This window comes from Pristiophorus japonicus, chromosome 4, assembly GCF_044704955.1.
Source record: "Pristiophorus japonicus isolate sPriJap1 chromosome 4, sPriJap1.hap1, whole genome shotgun sequence".
In the NCBI taxonomy this organism is placed as follows: domain Eukaryota; kingdom Metazoa; phylum Chordata; class Chondrichthyes; family Pristiophoridae; genus Pristiophorus; species Pristiophorus japonicus.
The window spans coordinates 203,173,679-203,192,778 of NC_091980.1; the positions used below are offsets into that span (position 1 = coordinate 203,173,679).

Below are 19,100 nucleotides of genomic sequence, written 5' to 3' on the forward strand. Positions count from 1 at the left end.
TGAAGTTACAGGATACTTCCCATGGGCATCCTGCTTGGAAAAATATCATATAATAAAAACAACCTTGGATTTATTGGAGCTGACTTATATAGTGAGAGGGGAGGAGATTGTTAATAGCATGTATTATTACTGCCTATTTTGTTCTCCATGCTCGGAATTGTGTGTCAATTCTTAAATATATCAGTTGCGTGATTTACGCTGGTGAAATGTTCTGATGTATGCTCAAATCGATGGCTCCCAAAACTGTTCTACATTTCTATGTGAAGTTAAGCCAGAGTCCGAGCTGTTGATTGCCTATTAACATGTGCAGGTTGGACCTCTCTGGTCCAGGATTCTCTGGTCCGGAAACATCCGAGGTTCGGCTTCGGCATTGGCATCGGTTTCCCGCGCTTCCTGGCATTCAGTGATCAGTGCATAACTGCTGTTTTGCGTGGATGGCGTCCCGGTTTCCCATCCTCACTGGCTCTCAGTGTTCATTGCTGCGGAGAGAGAGAGCGAGGCCCGAGTTTCGCAGCCTGAGCCGGATTCGGAATGTGGTGGAGGCATTCAGGAGCCCGGGTGCTGTCTACAGATATCGTTAAGCCTAGGCTCAGTGTGACCTCCTGTGGTTCAGAAAATTCTCTGTTCCGGTACAGGTCAGGTCCCAAGGGTGCCAGACCACAGAGGTCCAACCTGTATTTGTGCAGTTTAAAAGGAGATTAAAGATAAAATTGTATCGAGCGCTTTCAATTGTAAACTTTGGCCTTTTTTCTAATTTAAGGGATAAACCCAATTTCCAAGAATGTGAAAGACCTTTGTTAAGGAATTACAATGTTATATGTGTGTAAGGCAAGGGGTAGAAAGAAAGAAGAAAGAAAGACTTGCATTTATATCGCACCTTTCCCAACCACTAGACAGCATATTAAGTACTTTTTGAAGGTTGTCGCTGATGTAATGTAATTAAATTAATAGTAAACAGCTAGATTTTCGGCTTTGCTTATTTCAGTAATGGCAGCGGGGCGGTCCTGATTGCGCCCGGGAACATAGAAACATAGAAAATAGGTGCAGGAGTAGGCCATTCATCCCTTCTAGCCTGCACCGCCATTCAATGAGTTCATGGCTGAACATGAAACTTCAGTACCCCCTTCCTGCTTTCTCGCCATACCCCTTGATCCCCCTAGTAGTAAGGACTTCATCTAACTCCCTTTTGAATATATTTAGTGAATTGGCCTCAACTACTTTCTGTGGTAGAGAATTCCACAGGTTCACCACTCTCTGGGTGAAGAAGTTTCTCCTCATCTCGGTCCTAAATGGCTTACCCCTTATCCTTAGACTGTGACCCCTGGTTCTGGACTTCCCCAACATTGGGAACATTCTTCCTGCATCTAACCTGTCTAAACCCGTCAGAATTTTAAACGTTTCTATGAGGTCCCCTCTCATTCTTCTGAACTCCAGTGAATACAAGCCCAGTTGATCCAGTCTTTCTTGATAGGTCAGTCCCACCATCCTGGGAATCAGTCTAGTGAATCTTCGCTGCACTCCCTCAATAGCAAGAATGTCCTTCCTCAAGTTAGGAGACCAAAACTGTACACAATACTCCAGGTGTGGCCTCACCAAGGCCCTGTACAACTGTAGCAACACCTCCCTGCCCCTGTACTCAAATCCCCTCGCTATGAAGGCCAACATGCCATTTGCTTTCTTAACCGTCTGCTGTACCTGCATGCCAACCTTCAATGACTGATGTACCATGACACCCAGGTCTCGTTGCACCTCCCCTTTTTGCTACAGATCGGGCTGGAACCAAAAATCGAGCCGGTGTCGCAAAGAGGGGCGTTGCACACCGGCTTACCGCTTCCGGGCGGTGATGTTCCGCACCCTGCCGAAACTGGCCCCGAAAACCCTGGCGGGGTGCTGGAAGCTGGCCGACTGCCCAGAAGAGCTTACTGCCACCATTGCCGCGGCTCTGGGGTGAAAACAGAGGCAGCAACAAGCGGAAAATCCAGCCCGAAGCTGCACAGTAGGTAAGAATTGAGGACAGTTCAGCTGAAACTATAAGACCAAAGGTACAGTCCTCAATTACAATGCTGGAAATACTCAGCAAGTCAGGTAGCATCTGTGAAGAGAAAATCAGCATCCACAGTATTTTCCCTTTTGCCATTTATTATTGTTGGTTAAGCTTTCTTTTGTTAAAAATATATAAATTATTCTAAGCCATTTTGAAAAGAACTGTTATTTTCAGTCTTGCGCTGCAGTCTGAGGAAGCAAAGCAGGGCAAAAGGTCAGCACATGAACTGGAGATTTTATTAATACTGACAATCCAACAGTTGTAATAAGCTTACATTTCACATTACTGCCTGTGACCCTGCTAAGGTACCTCAGACATCACTTGCTAAAGGATGATAAGCTGGGTGTCCTCGAGTTGCTATGAGTGTCCCACATGACCAATCAGAAATCAGGAAATGCAATTAACTGTGTTCAGACTTTATTTATGAATACATGTGCACTTTGTCCTGTGGCAAGAGTGGCCCCTCAGAGCTGCAGACCTATATTACAGCTCAAAAGAGCTGTGGAAACTAACATTTTTGAGAAGTCAAATTGCAACTTCGAGCAGAATCTCAGTATAAAATACACATTCATGACAACTGTAACATTTCCTTTACCTTTGACTTTTTAAAGATCTTTTAAACTCTACATTATACCAAAGATAGACAAGGGGATAAGTTTATATTGACAAGGAAAAGACACTGGTCCCTCTACTGATTGTTAATTGACCTCTGTTCAATACATTAAAGTATAATGACTCAAGAGTCTGGTTACTGTAAACTCACTCAAGTGCAACCTGATCCATCTTTACTCCAGCCCAAGAGTGCCTGCGTGACAAAGACACCCAGCTTATATACAGGTGACCAAGCACACATGCCACATGCGTACAGCCTGATGACCTCTGACTGCGGTGCTCTCTGATGTCTGGTGACCCCCAAGCATTAATACATAACATAAAGGTAGCTGGCTCTCCACAGAGATTCGATCTGCTTCTATCCAAGAGACTGCTTACTTAATTGTTGGGATGCGCAGTGAAGGCTTTTATTCTTCTGCTGGAGGAGGAAGACTGATGCGAGTGCTGCTTTGGATGGAGGGTGAATGAACATGCTCAGAGTTATCTGCCTCCCTTTTTTTAATTCAAAGAAACAAAATCAATTAAAGCTCCATCAAGTCTATAGGATAGATTTGTGACTTTGTTTAGGTGGGTATCCGGTGAAGAGGATCAAAGCTCTTTATAGAATTTTCATAAAGACCAGGTGATCCACTCTGTCAGTTTACTGCCCAGGCGGTGCAGATGAAAATTTACCTGCCCCCCCACCCCCCCTGCACCAACCCCCTTTTAAAGTCATGACATTACAACAGTGACTATACTCCAAAAGTACTTCATTGGCTGTAAAGCACTTTCAGATATCTGATGGTCGTGAAAAACATCATATAAATCCAAGGACTAGATTTTCCATTATTTGTGCATGCATACCGCCCACTCAACGTCCATTTTAACTCTGAAATGAGTTGCAACACCCATATATCACCTATTTAGCCTCAAAATGGAAACTGACGCCCATTTCTCGGTCACTTATAGCCGAGCGTTACTTTCCGCATGTGCGTAATGCTGAGAAAAAATAGTACTGCCCGCCCACTTTTTTTGGGCAGAATCATCATAATGGGTGATCCCAGCGCCCAGCGTTACTTTCGGCACGTAATAAATGCCGAGATTTAATAATGTCAACTGCCCAATGTTTTTTGACGTAAAGATCACATTTGCCGAAACTTAAGGCCAGTATATTGCCCATCCTTACTTTCGGCACCTCGCATACAATATCGCTCACCGAAAAAAACGCTGGGAACTAACCGGAACTACTCACAGCAGTATGGACGCCATGTTCTAAATCATCGCAGGTCGCATCATTTAAAAGGCTGCTCTGCTTCAACCTCGGGGGAGTTCAGATGTACTCCGGAGGTGTTTGGAGGTGATGTGAACATCTGAACAAACATCTTTTCATACTGTGGACGATTGGAATTTACTAGGTGTCTTAGTGGGAACATTCATTCTTTGTGAACAATCGATGGAAAACAGATAGCTATTGGAATGGGGCCTGTCATTTCTCACTCTCTCTTGATGACCACGCACATGCTGCAGACTCGAGATGGCAGAAGGTACATTCGACAGCATCATGTGCCCAATGTAAGACATACCAGACTGATGAGGAAGACCAGACGTTACACCTCCCGCAAGTACAGGGAGAAGCAGTCTTACCTCAACTTGTGCGACACCACCTGCCTTCGGAGACTGCGCTTCCACAAAGAGGTTATCAGTGAGTTATGCCAGCTCATCAAGGGAGATCTGCAGCCGCCCAGCATCATCAGGACTGCACTGTCCGTCGAGGTCAAGGTCACTGCGGCACTGAAGTTCTACGTGCCGGGTTCCTTTCAGGCCTCAGCTGGCGACATTTGCTGTATATCTCAGCATGTCATACATTGCTGCATTAGACAGGTCACTGCAACCCTGTATGCACGCAGGATGGACTTTATCAGCTTCCCTATGACCAGGGAGGTTCAGACTGAGAGGGCTTTAGGATTCTACTGAATTGCTAACTTTCCCAAGGTGCAGGGAGCAATAGACTGAACACACATCGCGATGCAGGCACCTTTTCAGAATGCAGAGATTTTCAGGAACCGCAAGGTATTCCACTCCCTGAATGTCCAACTCGTTGTCAACCTCCAGCAAATTATTATGACAGTGAATGCTAAATTTCCTGGCAGCATCCATGATGCTCACATCCTGCGTGAGAACACTGTATCTGACTTATTTACCAATCAGCCACATGGTCAATGCTGGATGCTTGGTGACAAAGGATATGGCCTCGCCACCTGGCTGATGACCGCCCCTGCGTGACACCCACACCGAAGCCGAGAAGCGATACAATGAGAGCCACAGATCCACTCGCAATATCGTCCAGAAAAGCATTGGAGTGCTTCAGCAGCGCTTTAGATGCCTGTACCACTCAGGAGGAGAGCCCCAATACCACCCTGAGCAGATAGCTCAATTTGTGGTGGTGTGCTGCATGCTGCACAACTTGGCTATCAGAAGGGGACAAGAATTGCCAGAAGAATCTGACGGTCCACCTCAGGAGAGAGAGGAAGAGGAGGACGAGGTGGTGGACGCTGACATCGGCCCAGACAATCAGGCTGATACTGAAGCCATGCCCCTGCCCCCCTGTAGACCACAGGAAATGGCCCATGGAGGCATCATAGCTGCAAGACTCTTATGTCAGGAGCTCATAAATGAACGTTATTGGTATTTACAAAGCTGACACACTGCTGGGTGTGCAGGTCATACATCAATGGTGGGCATCACCTTGGTGACAGTTAAAATTGAAGTTGATTCAAGTTAAGTGTAATTTTACCCTTTCATGTTAAGGAATCACCAGTGTTTACTGGTGCAGCTATCTGAGCCAATGCACAAAAAGGTTATGTTAAATAAAAACATTTAATCTGACCATTTGTCTGAAATCATAAGTATATCTGTAAAAGCTACCTCACCCCACCCCTGCCTCAGCCCACAACAAATTTATCACATTCACATCATTACAATGGTCTCCATTTCCCACAATACAGAACACAAATGCAAACCAACAAGGTAGCCCCCTCGCGCCTTGCCCCGACCCTCCCACCAAAATAGCAGCAGCAACCTAAAACTATGCCCCAGACAACACCTGCGGCCATGCACCTCACTTTCCTTTTCCCCCACCCCGCCCCGTTTCTCCTCCCCACCTCTAACCTTTCCCCTTCCCATCCTGACTCCAAGCTGCCTGGCCGAGGAACTCCTCAGGTGATGCTTCATTGGGTGGGTGGGGGGGGGGATGAAGGAAGAACCGCTGCTTGGATGGATACGAGGGAGGACGGTCCCGAGGTGGGAACATGCTCTGAGCTAGAAGCAAGATGTTCCTCCTGACTCTCATGCGTCGTTGGCAATGGGGGTGCGGCATTTTGGGGTGCAGTGCCGCACTCCAAGACCACTGGGAGCCCTCTGCCACCAGTGTTCCTGGCTAACAGGTCCAGGGCCTCCTCCATCCCTTCCATGTTATGTATTATTTGTTGGATAAAAACTCGGTGCCAACTATGTTCTTGGTGCTTAGTAGGCTTTTTGCTGCTGGTGAATCTCCCTCGTGCCTCCCACAACAGCCAAACAAGCACACACCACACATACAGACACTTTCAGTCCCTCTCTGCTCCCTCTCTCTCTATCTCCTCTTCTGCGCATGTAATGATCCCTGACCTCCTGAATCGAGGGAAATGAGCATTGCCATGCCGTTGCTAAGGACGGCGACACTTTACAGCAGAAGGTCAGAGAGATTTAATGCTAACACCCATTTCAGATAGCTCGCTGTAATGCCCAATTTTTAAAATGGAGACTAGGGGCTTTGAAAATGGGTGACAAGCCGGCGATCTGAAAACCCATTTTTACCACCCACGCCGGAAATAATGCCCATTTTTGGGCGATCTGCACAAAATGTAAAATCTATCCCCAAGTTTTCTTTTTCTTTATGAATCAAACAATTTTATACTATTATGAAGAGTTCATAGCAATGCTCAATGGTATAAGACATTATTCTAGCCTCAATGAGGCTTCTATATCTGTAATATGTAGACCAAAACTGAATACAACACTCCAGGTGCAGCATCACCAAGGCCAGATGGAATTTCAACATCACTTCCTTAGACTCATAAGTCACGTCCGTAGCTATACATTCCACAATTTAATGGCCTATCCACCAAAGCCCCCGGATCTCTCTCCTACATTGTTATGCCAAACATGTTGTCATTAAAAATGTACTGCACATGCAGTCTTTTTTTTAAACTAATTTCATGACTTTATACATACTTATGTTGAATTTCATCTGCTACTTCTCTGCCCAGTGACGTAGCATGTCTGAGTTCCTTTGAATTATTGCATATTGGTTAACAACATTGGCCACTCCACCCAGTTTAGTATCATTGGCAAACTTAGACACCTTGAGCAATATTCTGCACTCCAAGGTATTTATAACAATCATAATCATGCTCACACTGTATAGTATAATAGAACATATATTGTGTGTCATGTTCAGTTATATTCGCCAATACACAAAGGAGACATGGAAGCACTGGAGGCAGTTTGGAGAGAATCCAAGAGGCCAATACCTAGTGTATGAGTTCCGTCTTATGAGAAAAGACTAGAGAAACTTAGGAGGTTAAATTGGTTAGCCCCCGAAAACAGGCGCGGGGATCGCGAAGCAGTGTTAACCCACGCACATGGAATGGTATGCAGGCAGCATGCCAACTTTGTGCTGCCTGCTCGTTATAATGATTTCTGAGTGCAGCCAGAGCTATTGCCGCTGTTCATTGGCTGCTCAAATCAGCAGGGGGCCCAATATCGTGAGTACCAAGCACTACTTAAAGCTAGCCTGCACTACTTAAAGCTAGCCTGCACTATTTAAAGCAAGTCTGCACTATTAAAAGGGAGGTGCAATGTGACCGGAGCAGGTGCTGGGAGTTGGTCTGCAAGCGAATCTGACCTGGGAAAGAGGAAGAAACATAAAAACACAGAAACATAGAAAATAGGTGCAGGAGTAGACCATTCGGCCCTTCAAGCCTGCACCGCCATTCAAAGAGTTCATGGCTGAACATGCAACTTTAGAGCCCCATTCCTACTTTCTCGCCATACCCCTTGATCCCCCTAATAGTAAGGACTACATCTAACTCCGTTTTGAATATATTTAGTGAATTGGCCTTAACAACTTTCTGTGGTAGAGAATTCCACAGGTTCACCACACTCTGGGTGAAGAAGATTCTCTTCATCTCAGTCCTAAATGGCTTACCCCTTATCCTTAGACTGTGACCCCTGGTTCTGGACTTCCCCAACATTGGGAACATTCTTCCTGCATCTAACCTGTCTAAACCCGTCAGAATTTTAAACGTTTCTATGAGATCCCCTCTCATTCTTCTGAACTCCAATGAATACAAGCCCAGTTGATCCAGTCTTTCTTGATATGTCAGTCCCGTCATCCCGGGAATCAGTCTGGTGAACCTTCGCTGCACTCCCTCAATAGCAAGAATGTCCTTCCTCAAGTTAGGAGACCAAAACTGTACACAATACTCCAGGTGTGGCCTCACCAAAACCCTGTACAACTGTAGTAACACCTCCCTGTCCCTGTACTCAAATCCCCTCGCTATGAAGGCCAACATGCCATTTGCCTTCTTAACCGCCTGCTGTACTGCATGCCAACCTTCAATGACTGATGTACCATGACACCCAGGTCTCGTTGCACCTTCCCTTTTCCTAATCTGTCACCATTTAGATAACAGTCTGTTTCTCTGTTTTTACCACCAAAGTGGATAACCTCACATTTATCCACATTATACTTCATCTGCCATGCATTTGCCCACTCACCTAACCTATTCAAGTCACTTTGCAGCCTCATAGCATCCTCCTCGCAGCTCACACTGCCACCCAACTTAGTGTCATCCGCAAATTTGGAGATATTACATTTAATCCCCTCGTCTAAATCATGAATGTACAATGTAAACAGCTGGGGCCCCAGCACAGAACCTTGCGGTACCCCACTAGTCACTGCCTGCCATTCTGAAAAGTACCCATTTACTCCTACTCTTTGCTTCCTGTCTGCCAACCAGTTCTCAATCCACGTCAGCACACTACCCCCAATCCCATGTGCTTTAACTTTGCACATTAATCTCTTGTGTGGGACCTTGTCAAAAGCCTTCTGAAAGTCCAAATATACCACATCAACTGGTTCTCCCTCGTCCACTCTACTGGAAACATCCTCAAAAAATTCCAGAAGATTTGTCAAGCATGATTTCCCTTTCACAAATCCATGCTGACTTGGACCTATCATGTCACCTCTTTCCAAATGCGCTGCTATGACATCCTTAATAATTGATTCCATCATTTTACCCACTACCAATGTCAGGCTGACCGGTCTATAATTCCGTTTTCTCTCTCCCTCCTTTTTTTAAAAGTGGGGTTACATTGGCTACCCTCCACTCCATAGGAACTGATCCAAGAACGGCTGACCATGGGAGAGAGTGGAAACCCAGGTTTTGGATGCAGCAATAGAGATCTTAGTGAAGAGGTGGAAAAGAGGAGAGATGTCTTGTATCCTCGGGGGGTGGGTGGGGGCGGGGGTGGGGGGAACAGAAGGCCATCCAGACGCACGATGAGAAGGCAGTGGGAACAGATAGGCGTGGAGGTCAACGTAGGAAGACCTTATATGGGTGGTCAAGGTCAGTGAATGCATCTTCAAAGGCCATATCCTACCAACTGCATCATTAGCCTTAGCCATTGCTCAATTAACCGCACCCCTTTTACTCACCTACCAACAATCTCTATCAATCACGACTCATACCTAACATTCATATGCTTCACCTCACCCTCACATACTTTGCACTGTCTCAAACCCATACATCGCAGCTTGCCGACACTGGCAGCTATTCAACCATGACAGTCACATCACCCAAACAGATTGCATGGCACTCACTGGCAGATTTCCTGCTGTCTTGCAGGAGAAGATGGCGCATAACCGGAGGCAGCAGGAACTAACTGGAGTGGGAGAGGCAGGCTGCATGTTCTAAACCCCATGGAGGAGATGGTGCTGGCCAATATGAAAAGGGCCATTGCTGAGGCCCTGACCACCAGCACGGCTGAAGCCATTGAAGAGGATGGTATCCTCATACCTAATCCTCCTTCCCACATCCCACTTCTCCCTCATCCCTCAATCTCTTCTGACTTACAAGCTGCCGATGGTGTAAGCTTCTTAATTTCTCCCCTCACCACAACCCAACCCTTGTGCCTTTTTCATTTCAGATATACAAGAATTGCAACCTGCCCAGGCAGTGGAGGAAGAGCAGTGAAGATGAAGACACACTGTCACTCAATTTCACACTCATAAGAACATAAGAACATAAGAAATAGGAACAGGAGTAGGCCATACGGCCCCTCGAGCTTGCTCCGCCATTCAATAAGATCATGATTGATCTGATCATGGACTCAGCTCCACTCCCTCACCCGCTCTCCATAACCCTTTATACCTTATCGCTCAAGAAACTGTCTATTTCTGTCTTAAATTTATTCAATGTCCCAGCTTCCACAGCTCTCCGAGGCAGCAAATCCCACAGATTTACAACCTTCCGAGAGAAGAAATTCCTCCTCATCTCGTGTTTTAAATGGGCGGCCCCTTATTCTAAGATCATGCCCTCTAGTTCTAGTCTCTCCCATCAGTGGAAACATCCTCTCTGCATCCACCTTGTCAAGCCCCCTCATAATCTGATATGTTTCGATAAGATCAATCACCTCTCATTCTTCTGAACTCCAATGAGTAGAGGCCCAACCTACTCAACCTTTCCTCATAAGTCAACCCCCTCATCCCCGGAATCAACCTAGTGAACCTTCTCTAAACTGCCCCCAAAGCAAGTATATCCTTTCGTAAATATGGAAACCAAAACTGCACGCAGTATTCCAGGTGTGGCCTCACTAATACCCTGTATAGCTGTAGCAAGACTTCCCTGCTTTTATACTCCATTCCCTTTGTAATAAAAGCCAAGATACCATTGGCCATCCTGATCACTTGCTGTACCTGCATACTATCCTTTTGTGTTCCATGCACAAGTACCCCCAGGTCCCGCTGTACTGTGGCACTTTGCAATCTTTCTCCATTTAAATAATAACTTGCTCTTTGATTTTTTCTGCCAAAGTGACCTCACACTTTCCAACATTATACCCCATTTGCCAAATTTTTGCCCACTCACTTAGCCTGTCTATGTCCTTTTGCAGATTTTTTGTGTCCTCCTCACACATTGTTTTTCCTCCCATCTTTGTATCATCAGCAAACTTGGCTATGTTACACTCAGTCCCTTCTTCCAAGTCATTAATATAGATTGTAAATAGTTGGAGTCCCAGCACTGATTCCTGCGGCACCCCACTAGTTATTGGTTGCCAACCAGAGAATGAACCATTTATCCCAACCCTCTGTTTTCTGTTAATTAGCCAATCCCCTATCCATGCTAATATATTACCCCCAACCCCGTGAACTTTTATCTTGTGCAGTAGCCTTTTATGTGGCACCTTGTCAAATGCCTTCTGGAAGTCCAAATACACCACATCCATTGGTTCTCCCTTATCCACCCTGTTTGTTACATCCTCAAAGAACTCCAGCAAATTTGTCAAACATGACTTCCCCTTCATAAACCCATGCTAATTCTGCCTGACCGAATTTTGCTTACCCAAATGTCCTGCTACTGCTTCTTTAATAATGGACTCCAACATTTTCCCAATCATAGATGTTAGGCTAACTGGTCTATAGTTTCCTGCTTTTTGTCTGCCTCCTTTTTTAAATAGGGGCATTACATTTGCAGTTTTCCAATCTGCTGGGACCTCCCCAGAATCCAGGGAATTTTGGTAAATTACAACCAATGCATCCACAATCCCTGCCGCTACTTCTCTTAAGACCCAAGGATGCAAGCCATCAGGTCCAAGGGATTTATCTGCCTTTAGTCCCATTATCTTACTGAGTACCACCTCCTTAGTGATTGTGATTGTGTTAAGTTCCTCCCCCCCCCTCTAGCCCCTTGATGAACCACTGTTGGAATATTGTTAGTGTCCTCAACCATAAAGACTGATACAAAATATTTGTTCAGATTTTCTGCCATCTCCATGTTCCCCATTACTAATTCCCCGATCTTGTCCTCTAAGGGACCAACATTTACTTTGGCCACTCTTTTCCTTTTTATAGACATATAGAAACTCTTGCTATCTGTTTTTATATCTTGTGCTAGTTTACTTTCATAGTCTATCTTCCCTTTTGTTTAATCATTTTTTTAAGTCGTTCTTTGCTGGCTTTTAAAAGCTTCACAGTCTTCTGTCCTCCCACTAGTTTTGGCATGATGTATGCCCTTGTTTTTAATTGGATATCGTCCTTTATTTCTTTAGTTAGCCACAGATGGTTATCTTTTCTCTTACACCCGTTCCTCCTCACTGGAATATATTTTCTTGAGAGTTGTGAAATATCTCCTTAAATATACACCACTGTTCATCAACCATCCTACACTTTAATCTATTTTCCCAGTCCACTTTACCCAACTCTGCCCTCATACCTTCATAGTCTCCTTTACTTAAGGTTAGTACGCTGGTTAGAAATCGAACATTCTCACCCTCCATCTGAATTTGAAATTCAATCATGCTATGATCATTCATTCCAAGGGGATCCTTTATTGGGAGATTGTTTATTAATCCTGTCTCATTACACAGGACCAAATCTAAATAGCCTTCCCCTGGTTGGTTCCGTTACATAGATCTGGTCCTGTGAAATGAGACAAGAATAATAAACGATCTCCTCGTAAAAAATCCTCTCGGAATGAGTGATCACAGTATGGTTGAATTTGTAATACAGATTGAGGGTGAGGAAGTAGTGTCTCAAACGAGCGTACTATGCTTAAACAAAGGGGACTACAGTGGGATGAGGGCAGAGTTGGCTAAAGTAGACTGGAAGCACAGACTAAACGGTGGCACAATTGAGGAACAGTGGAGGACTTTTAAGGAGCTCTTTCATAGTGCTCAACAAAAATATATTCCAGTGAAAAAGAAGGGCGGTAAGAGAAGGGATAACCAGCCGTGGATAACCAAGGAAATAAAAAAGAGTATCAAATTAAAAACCAATGCGTATAAGGTGGCCAAGGTTAGTGGGAAACTAGAAGATTGGGAAAATTTTAAACGACAGCAAAGAATGACTAAGAAAGCAATAAAGAAAGGAAAGCTAGATTACGAAAGTAAACTTGTGCAAAACATAAAAACAGATAGTAAAAGCTTTTACCGATATATAAAACAGAAAAGAGTGCCTAAAGTAAATGTTGGTCCCTTAGAAGATGAGAAGGGGGATTTAATAATGGGAAATGTGGAAATGGCTGAGACCTTAAACAATTATTTTGCTTCGGTTTCACAGTGGAAGACACAAAAACCATGCCAAAAATTGCTGGTCACGGGAATGTGGGAAGGGAGGACCTTGAGATAATCACTATCACTAGGCGGGTAGTGCTGAACAGGCTAATGGGACTCAAGGTAGACAAGTCCCTTGGTCCTGATGAAATGCATCCCAGGGTATTAAAAGAGATGGCGGAAGTTATAGCAGATGCATTCGTTATAATCTACCAAAATTCTCTGGACTCTGGGGAGGTACCAGCGGATTGGAAAGCAGCTAATGTAACGCCTCTGTTTAAAAAAGGGGGCAGACAAAAGGCAGGTAACTATAGGCCGGTTAGTTTAACATCTGTAGTGGGGAAAATGCTTGAAGCTATCATTAAGGAAGAAATAGTGGGACATCTAGATAGGAATAGTGCAATCAAGCAGACGCAACATGGATTCATGAAGGGGAAATCATGTTTAACTAATTTACTAGAATTCTTTGAGGATATAACGAGCATGGTGGATAGAGGTGTACCGATGGATGTGGTGTATTTAGATTTCCAAAAGGCATTCGATAAGGTGCCACACAAAAGGTTACTGCAGAAGATAAAGGTACACGGAGTCAGAGGAAATGTATTAGCATGGATAAAGAATTGGCTGGCTAACAGAAAGCAGAGAGTCGGGATAAATGGGTCCTTTTCGGGTTGGAAATTGGTGGTTAGTGGTGTGCCACAGGGATCGGTGCTGGGACCACAACTGTTTACAATATACATAGATGACCTGGAAGAGGGGACAGAGTGTAGTGTAACAAAATTTGCAGATGACACAAAGATTAGTGGGAAAGCGGGTTGTGTAGAGGACACAGAGAGGCTGCAGAGATTTAGATAGGATAAGCAAATGGGCTAAGGTTTGGCAGATGGAATACAATGTCGGAAAATGTGAGGTCCTCCACCTTGGAAAAAAAAACAGTAAAAGGGAATATTATTTGAATGGGGAGAAATTACAACATGCTGCGGTGCAGAGTGACCTGGGGGTCCTTGTGCATGAATCCTAAAAAGTTAGTTTGCAGGTGCAGCAGGTAATCAGGAAGGCGAATGGAATGTTGGCCTTCATTGCGAGAGGGATGGAGTACAAAAGCAGGGAGGTCCTGCTGCAACTGTACAGGGTATTGGTGAGGCTGCACCTGGAGTACTGCATGCAGTTTTGGTCACCTTACTTAAGGAAGGATATACTAGCTTTGGAAGGGGTACAGAGACGATTCACTAGGATGATTCCGGAGATGAGGGGGTTACCTTATGATGATAGAGTGAGTAGACTGGGTATTTACTTGTTGGAGTTCAGAAGGATGAGGGGTGATCTTATAGAAACATTTAAAATAATGAAAGGGATAGACAAGATAGAGGCAGAGAGGTTGTTTCCACTAGAACTAGGGGGCACAGCCTCAAAATACGGGGGAACCAATTTAAAACCGAGTTGAGAAGGAATTTCTTCTCCCAGAGGGTTGTGAATCTGTGGAATTTTCTGGCCAAGGAAGCAGTTGAGGCTAGCTCATTGAATGTATTCAAATCACAGATAGATAGATTTTTAACCAATAATGGAATTAAGGGTTACGGGGAGCGGGCAGGTAAGTGGAGCTGAGTCCATGGCCAGATCAGCCATGATCTTGTTGAATGGCGGAGCAGGCATGAGGGGCTAGATGGCCTACTCCTGTTCCTAATTCTTATGTTCTTATGTTCTTATGACTGGGCCTGTATTCACTGGAGTTTAGATGAATGAGAGGGGATCTTCTAGAAACATATAAAATTCTGAAAGGACAGGACAGGTTAGATGCAGGAAGAATGTTTCCAATGTTGGGGAAGTCCAGAATCAGGGGTCACAGTCTAAGGATAAGGGGTAAGCCATTTAGGACTGAGATGAGGAGAAACTTCTTCACTCAGATAGTTGTTAACCTGTAGAATTCTCTGCTGCAGAGAGTTGTTGATGCCAGTTCATTGGATATATTCAAGAGGGCGTTGGATATGGCTCTTACGGCTAAAGGGATCAAGGGGTATGGAGAGAAAGCAGGAAAGGGGTACTGAGCTGAATGATCAGCCATGATATTATTGAATGGTGGTGCAGGCTCGAAGGGCCGAATGGCCTACTCCTGCACCTATTTTCTATGTTTCTATGTTTCTATACTGCTCAAGGAACCCGTCCCTTATGCACTCTATGAACTCCTCCGCAAGGCTACCCTGACTGATTTGTTTTGTCCAATCAATATGGAGGTTAAAATCACCCATTGCTGTTCCCTTTTTACAAGCCACCAACTCAGATACTGACACTGTGCGTAATTTAGAGGATAGGGTAGAGGAGGGATCTGCACGTGGTGAGACACCGGGCATAAGTGCGCTGCAGCCACGGCAGGAGGAAAGGATAGCACAGATGCCCGCTTTCTGGAAGACAGCATTCATGCTTGCACCCCTGCCGCTCTGCCATTACTCTTGCTGTTGCCAGTCAGCCAGCCAGCCCAGATTGTTGCTGCCCATGCCAGGATGGTGTAGTCTGAAGTTGGGCCTTCTCGGGCCAGAGCTGTTTGAGTTCGCCCTTCAAAGCCATCTGCAGTCTATTCCATTGAAAGTCAGCAGCCTTCCACCAGCCACGCTGCAGCCACTGGGGTAGCACCTTATAGGAGCACTAAGACAGGTAAAGGCACACCAAAGAGGCACTAAGGGAATGCACAAGGATGATCACTTTATTTTTGTATGCAATTTGGCCTGATTTAATTTATAAATTTGGATTAGAATGTATATTTTGTGTTGGCTTTTATTTTTGCATTGTGGGTAAGAGGACAGTGCCAGAGGAAAGGTAAGGAGTGTGGGACAGTTGATGAATGGAGAATTGGGGTTGAGGTTACTGATATCTCTCTTGAATTATTTGTTCACGTACAGCCAGAAAAAGGTTGTCTAGGTTACAACCTCCCTTCCTCTTCTACCTCCTCCTCTTCCACCTCTTCCACCTCCTCCTCCTTGACCTCCTCCTCCTCCTTGTGCTCCTGCTTATCAGCTTCTTGCCTGATAGGTGGTGGTAAGGGCTGTTCCTTCTTGATGGCAAGATTGTGCTGCATGCAGCATATCACGACAAATCTCGAGACCCGCTCTGCAAATGGCTACAGACAGGCTAAGTGAGTGGGCAAAAATTTGGCAGATGGAGTATAATGTGGGAAAAAGTGAGGTTATCTACTTTGGCAGAAATAATAGAAAAACAGATTAAAATTTAAATGGAGAAAATTGCAAAGTGCTGCAGTACAGAGAGACCTGGGGGTCCTTGTGCATGAAACACAAAAAGTTAGTACGCAGGTACAGCAAGTAATCAAGAAGGCAAATGGAATGTTGACCTTTATTGCAAGGGGGATCGAGTATAAAAGCAGAGAAGTCCTGCTACAGTTGTACAGGATATTGGTGAGGCCCCACCTGGAGTACTGCGTACAATTTTTGTTATGTATGGAGAAAAAGTCAGACTGAACACTGTGAGCTCAAAGTAAAGTGTGACCTTAGTCTTTTATTGTAAGTCTCCAGAGTTCCTCTCCAATCTGTGAGGCCTTCTTAAATACCTGTGCTCCCAAGGGATTATGGGATCCCTTGGGACTCCAGGGGATCTGTCCTCTGGTGGCTGTACAGAGTAAATACAAGTTTACATATATAACAACATTCCCCCCCAAAGTCAATTGTGTAACTATTTACAATGTGAGTCGATCTGGGGCCCTTCTTGCCCTGGTTGATCGTTTCAGTGTCAAAGCTGGTATTGTAGAATCATCTGTTGGGCCCTCGCTGGGCTGCTGTGCAGCTGGCCTTGCTGGGCTGCCTGGTGTGTTGGGTCCTGCTGGGCTGCTGTGGATGATGGGTTCTGCTTCGTGGTCAACCGTGGTGCCGCTTGCCACTAGTGTGTATGTTGGGGGACCAAAAAAGGTAGGGTCCAAGGTGGGTTGCTCAGGATAGTCCATGAATCTGAGTTTGATATGGTCCAAGTGTTTCCGGTGAATGAGTCTATTTGAAAGTTTGACCTGAAACACCCTGCTCCCCTCTTTGGCCATGACAGTGCCAGGAAGCCACATGGGACTTTGTCCATAATTCAATACAAATACAGGATCATTGATTTCAATCTCACGTTCCATATTTGCGCTATTATGGTATGTGCTTTGTTGAAGCCGTTTGCTTTCTACCTGTTCATGTAGATCAGGGTGAACTAACGAGAGCCTTGTCTTAAGTGCTCTTTTCATGAGCAGTTCTGCAGGTGGGATCCCAGTGAGCCGACTGGGGTCTCGTGCGATAGCTAAGCAGGACTCGGGATAGGCGAGTCTGCAGCGAGCATTCAGTTGCCCTCTTCAAGCCTTGCTTGATGGTTTGCACTGCTCTCTCTGCCTGACCATTGGACGCTGGTTTAAACGGGGCAGATGTGACATGTTCGATCCCGTTACGCGTCATGAATTCTTTGAACTCAGCACTGGTAAAACATGGTCCGTTGTCGCTCACCAGGACACCGTGTGTGGCAAACATGGCCCACAGGCTTTCACAGGCAGCAGACGTGCTAGCCGACATTGTCTCACATTCAATCCATTTGGAGTATGCATCTGCAACCGCAAGAAACATTTTACCCAAGAACGGGCTTGCATAGTCGACATCTACCCTAGACCACGGTTTGGAGGGCCAAGACCATAAACTTAGCAGCGCCTCCCTGGGTACATTGCTTAACTGCGAGCATGTATTACATCTGTGAATGCAGGACTCTTAAGTCCACATCGATACCGGGCCACCACACGTGGGATCTGGCTATCGCTTTCATCATTACGATGCCTGGGTGGGTACTGTGGAAGTCATTGATGAAGGTTTCTCTGTCCTTCTCGGGAACCATTACACGATTGCCCCACAGAAGACAGTCTGCCTGTATAGAATGGCTTTATCTCTTCCTGCATTTCACTGGGACACTGGACCAGCTCCCGTGAAGCACACAACTTTTGACTAGGGATAATAAGGGGTCCAGGCTCGTCCAGGTTTTGATCTGCCGGGCAGTGACGGATGATTGCTCACTCTCAAATGCTTCCATAACCATGGCTAAATCTGTGGGTTGCGCCATTTCCACCCTCGTGGTGGGCAATGGCAGTCTACTTAGAGCATAGCGCAGTTTTCTGTGCCTGGCCTGTGACGGATGGTGTAGTTGTATGCGGACAACATGAGCGCCCATCGCTTCTCGGCCTTTTGGCTAAGATCATGCGTAACTGACCTGACAGGGGAGTAACCATGACCTCCGGGTGGTTCTCCCTGGATCAGGAAGGTATATGCTTGCTTTTTTGGAAACAGGAGGTGGGTGGGGTGGCTTGACCCATCCACCTCCACGGAGGTGTGTGGGGGACCTGACCCATCCACCTCCATGGCACGAACCTGGTATTGCAGTACTTCCAGGAACGGTGCAGTGGCTCTAGGCCTTTTGGCTAAGAGCATTGGCGCAGAGTGATCCTTGGCGTGTGCAAGGTGACCTCTGGCGTTTGTGATTTGACAAAGAATTGGAACGATTGGCTACGAATTTAAAAAAAAAACATGAGCGCCCATCGCTTCTCGGCCTTTTGGCTAAGATCATGCGTAACTGACCTGACAGGGGAGTAACCACCATAACCCCAAGGTGGTTCTCCCTGGATCAGGAAGGTATATGCTTGCTTTTTTGGAAATAGGAGGTGGGTGGGGTGGCTTGACCCATCCACCTCCACGGAGGTGTGTGGGGGGCCTGACCCATCCACCTCCATGGCACGAACCTGGTATTGCAGTACTTCCAGGAACGGTGCAGTGGCTCTAGGCCTTTTGGCTAAGAGCATTGGCGCAGAGTGATCCTTGATGTGCGCAAGGTGACCTCTGGCGTTTGTGATTTGACAAAGAATTGGAAAGATTGGCAACGAAAAAAAAAAAAAACATGAGCGCCCATCTCTGGATGCGGGCCAATGAGTTGGTATTTATCCCTTTACTCTCGGAAAACAGGGATACGTGTGGCTTATTGTCAGTTTCCAATTCGAATTTTAGCCCAAACAAGTATTGATGCATTTTCTTTACCCCATAGACACACGCTAACGCTTCTTTCTCAATGATGCTGTAGGCTCTCT

The 19,100-nt window shown here is 45.6% G+C and overlaps 2 pseudogenes; both read left to right on the top strand.

The window, feature by feature from the left end:
• The first annotated feature begins 18,191 nt into the window (after window positions 1-18,191).
• LOC139263575 (U2 spliceosomal RNA) lies at window positions 18,192-18,427 on the top strand (annotated as a pseudogene).
• A 129-nt stretch (window positions 18,428-18,556) lies between these two features.
• On the top strand, window positions 18,557-18,795 carry LOC139263574 (U2 spliceosomal RNA; annotated as a pseudogene).
• The last annotated feature ends 305 nt before the right edge of the window (window positions 18,796-19,100 follow it).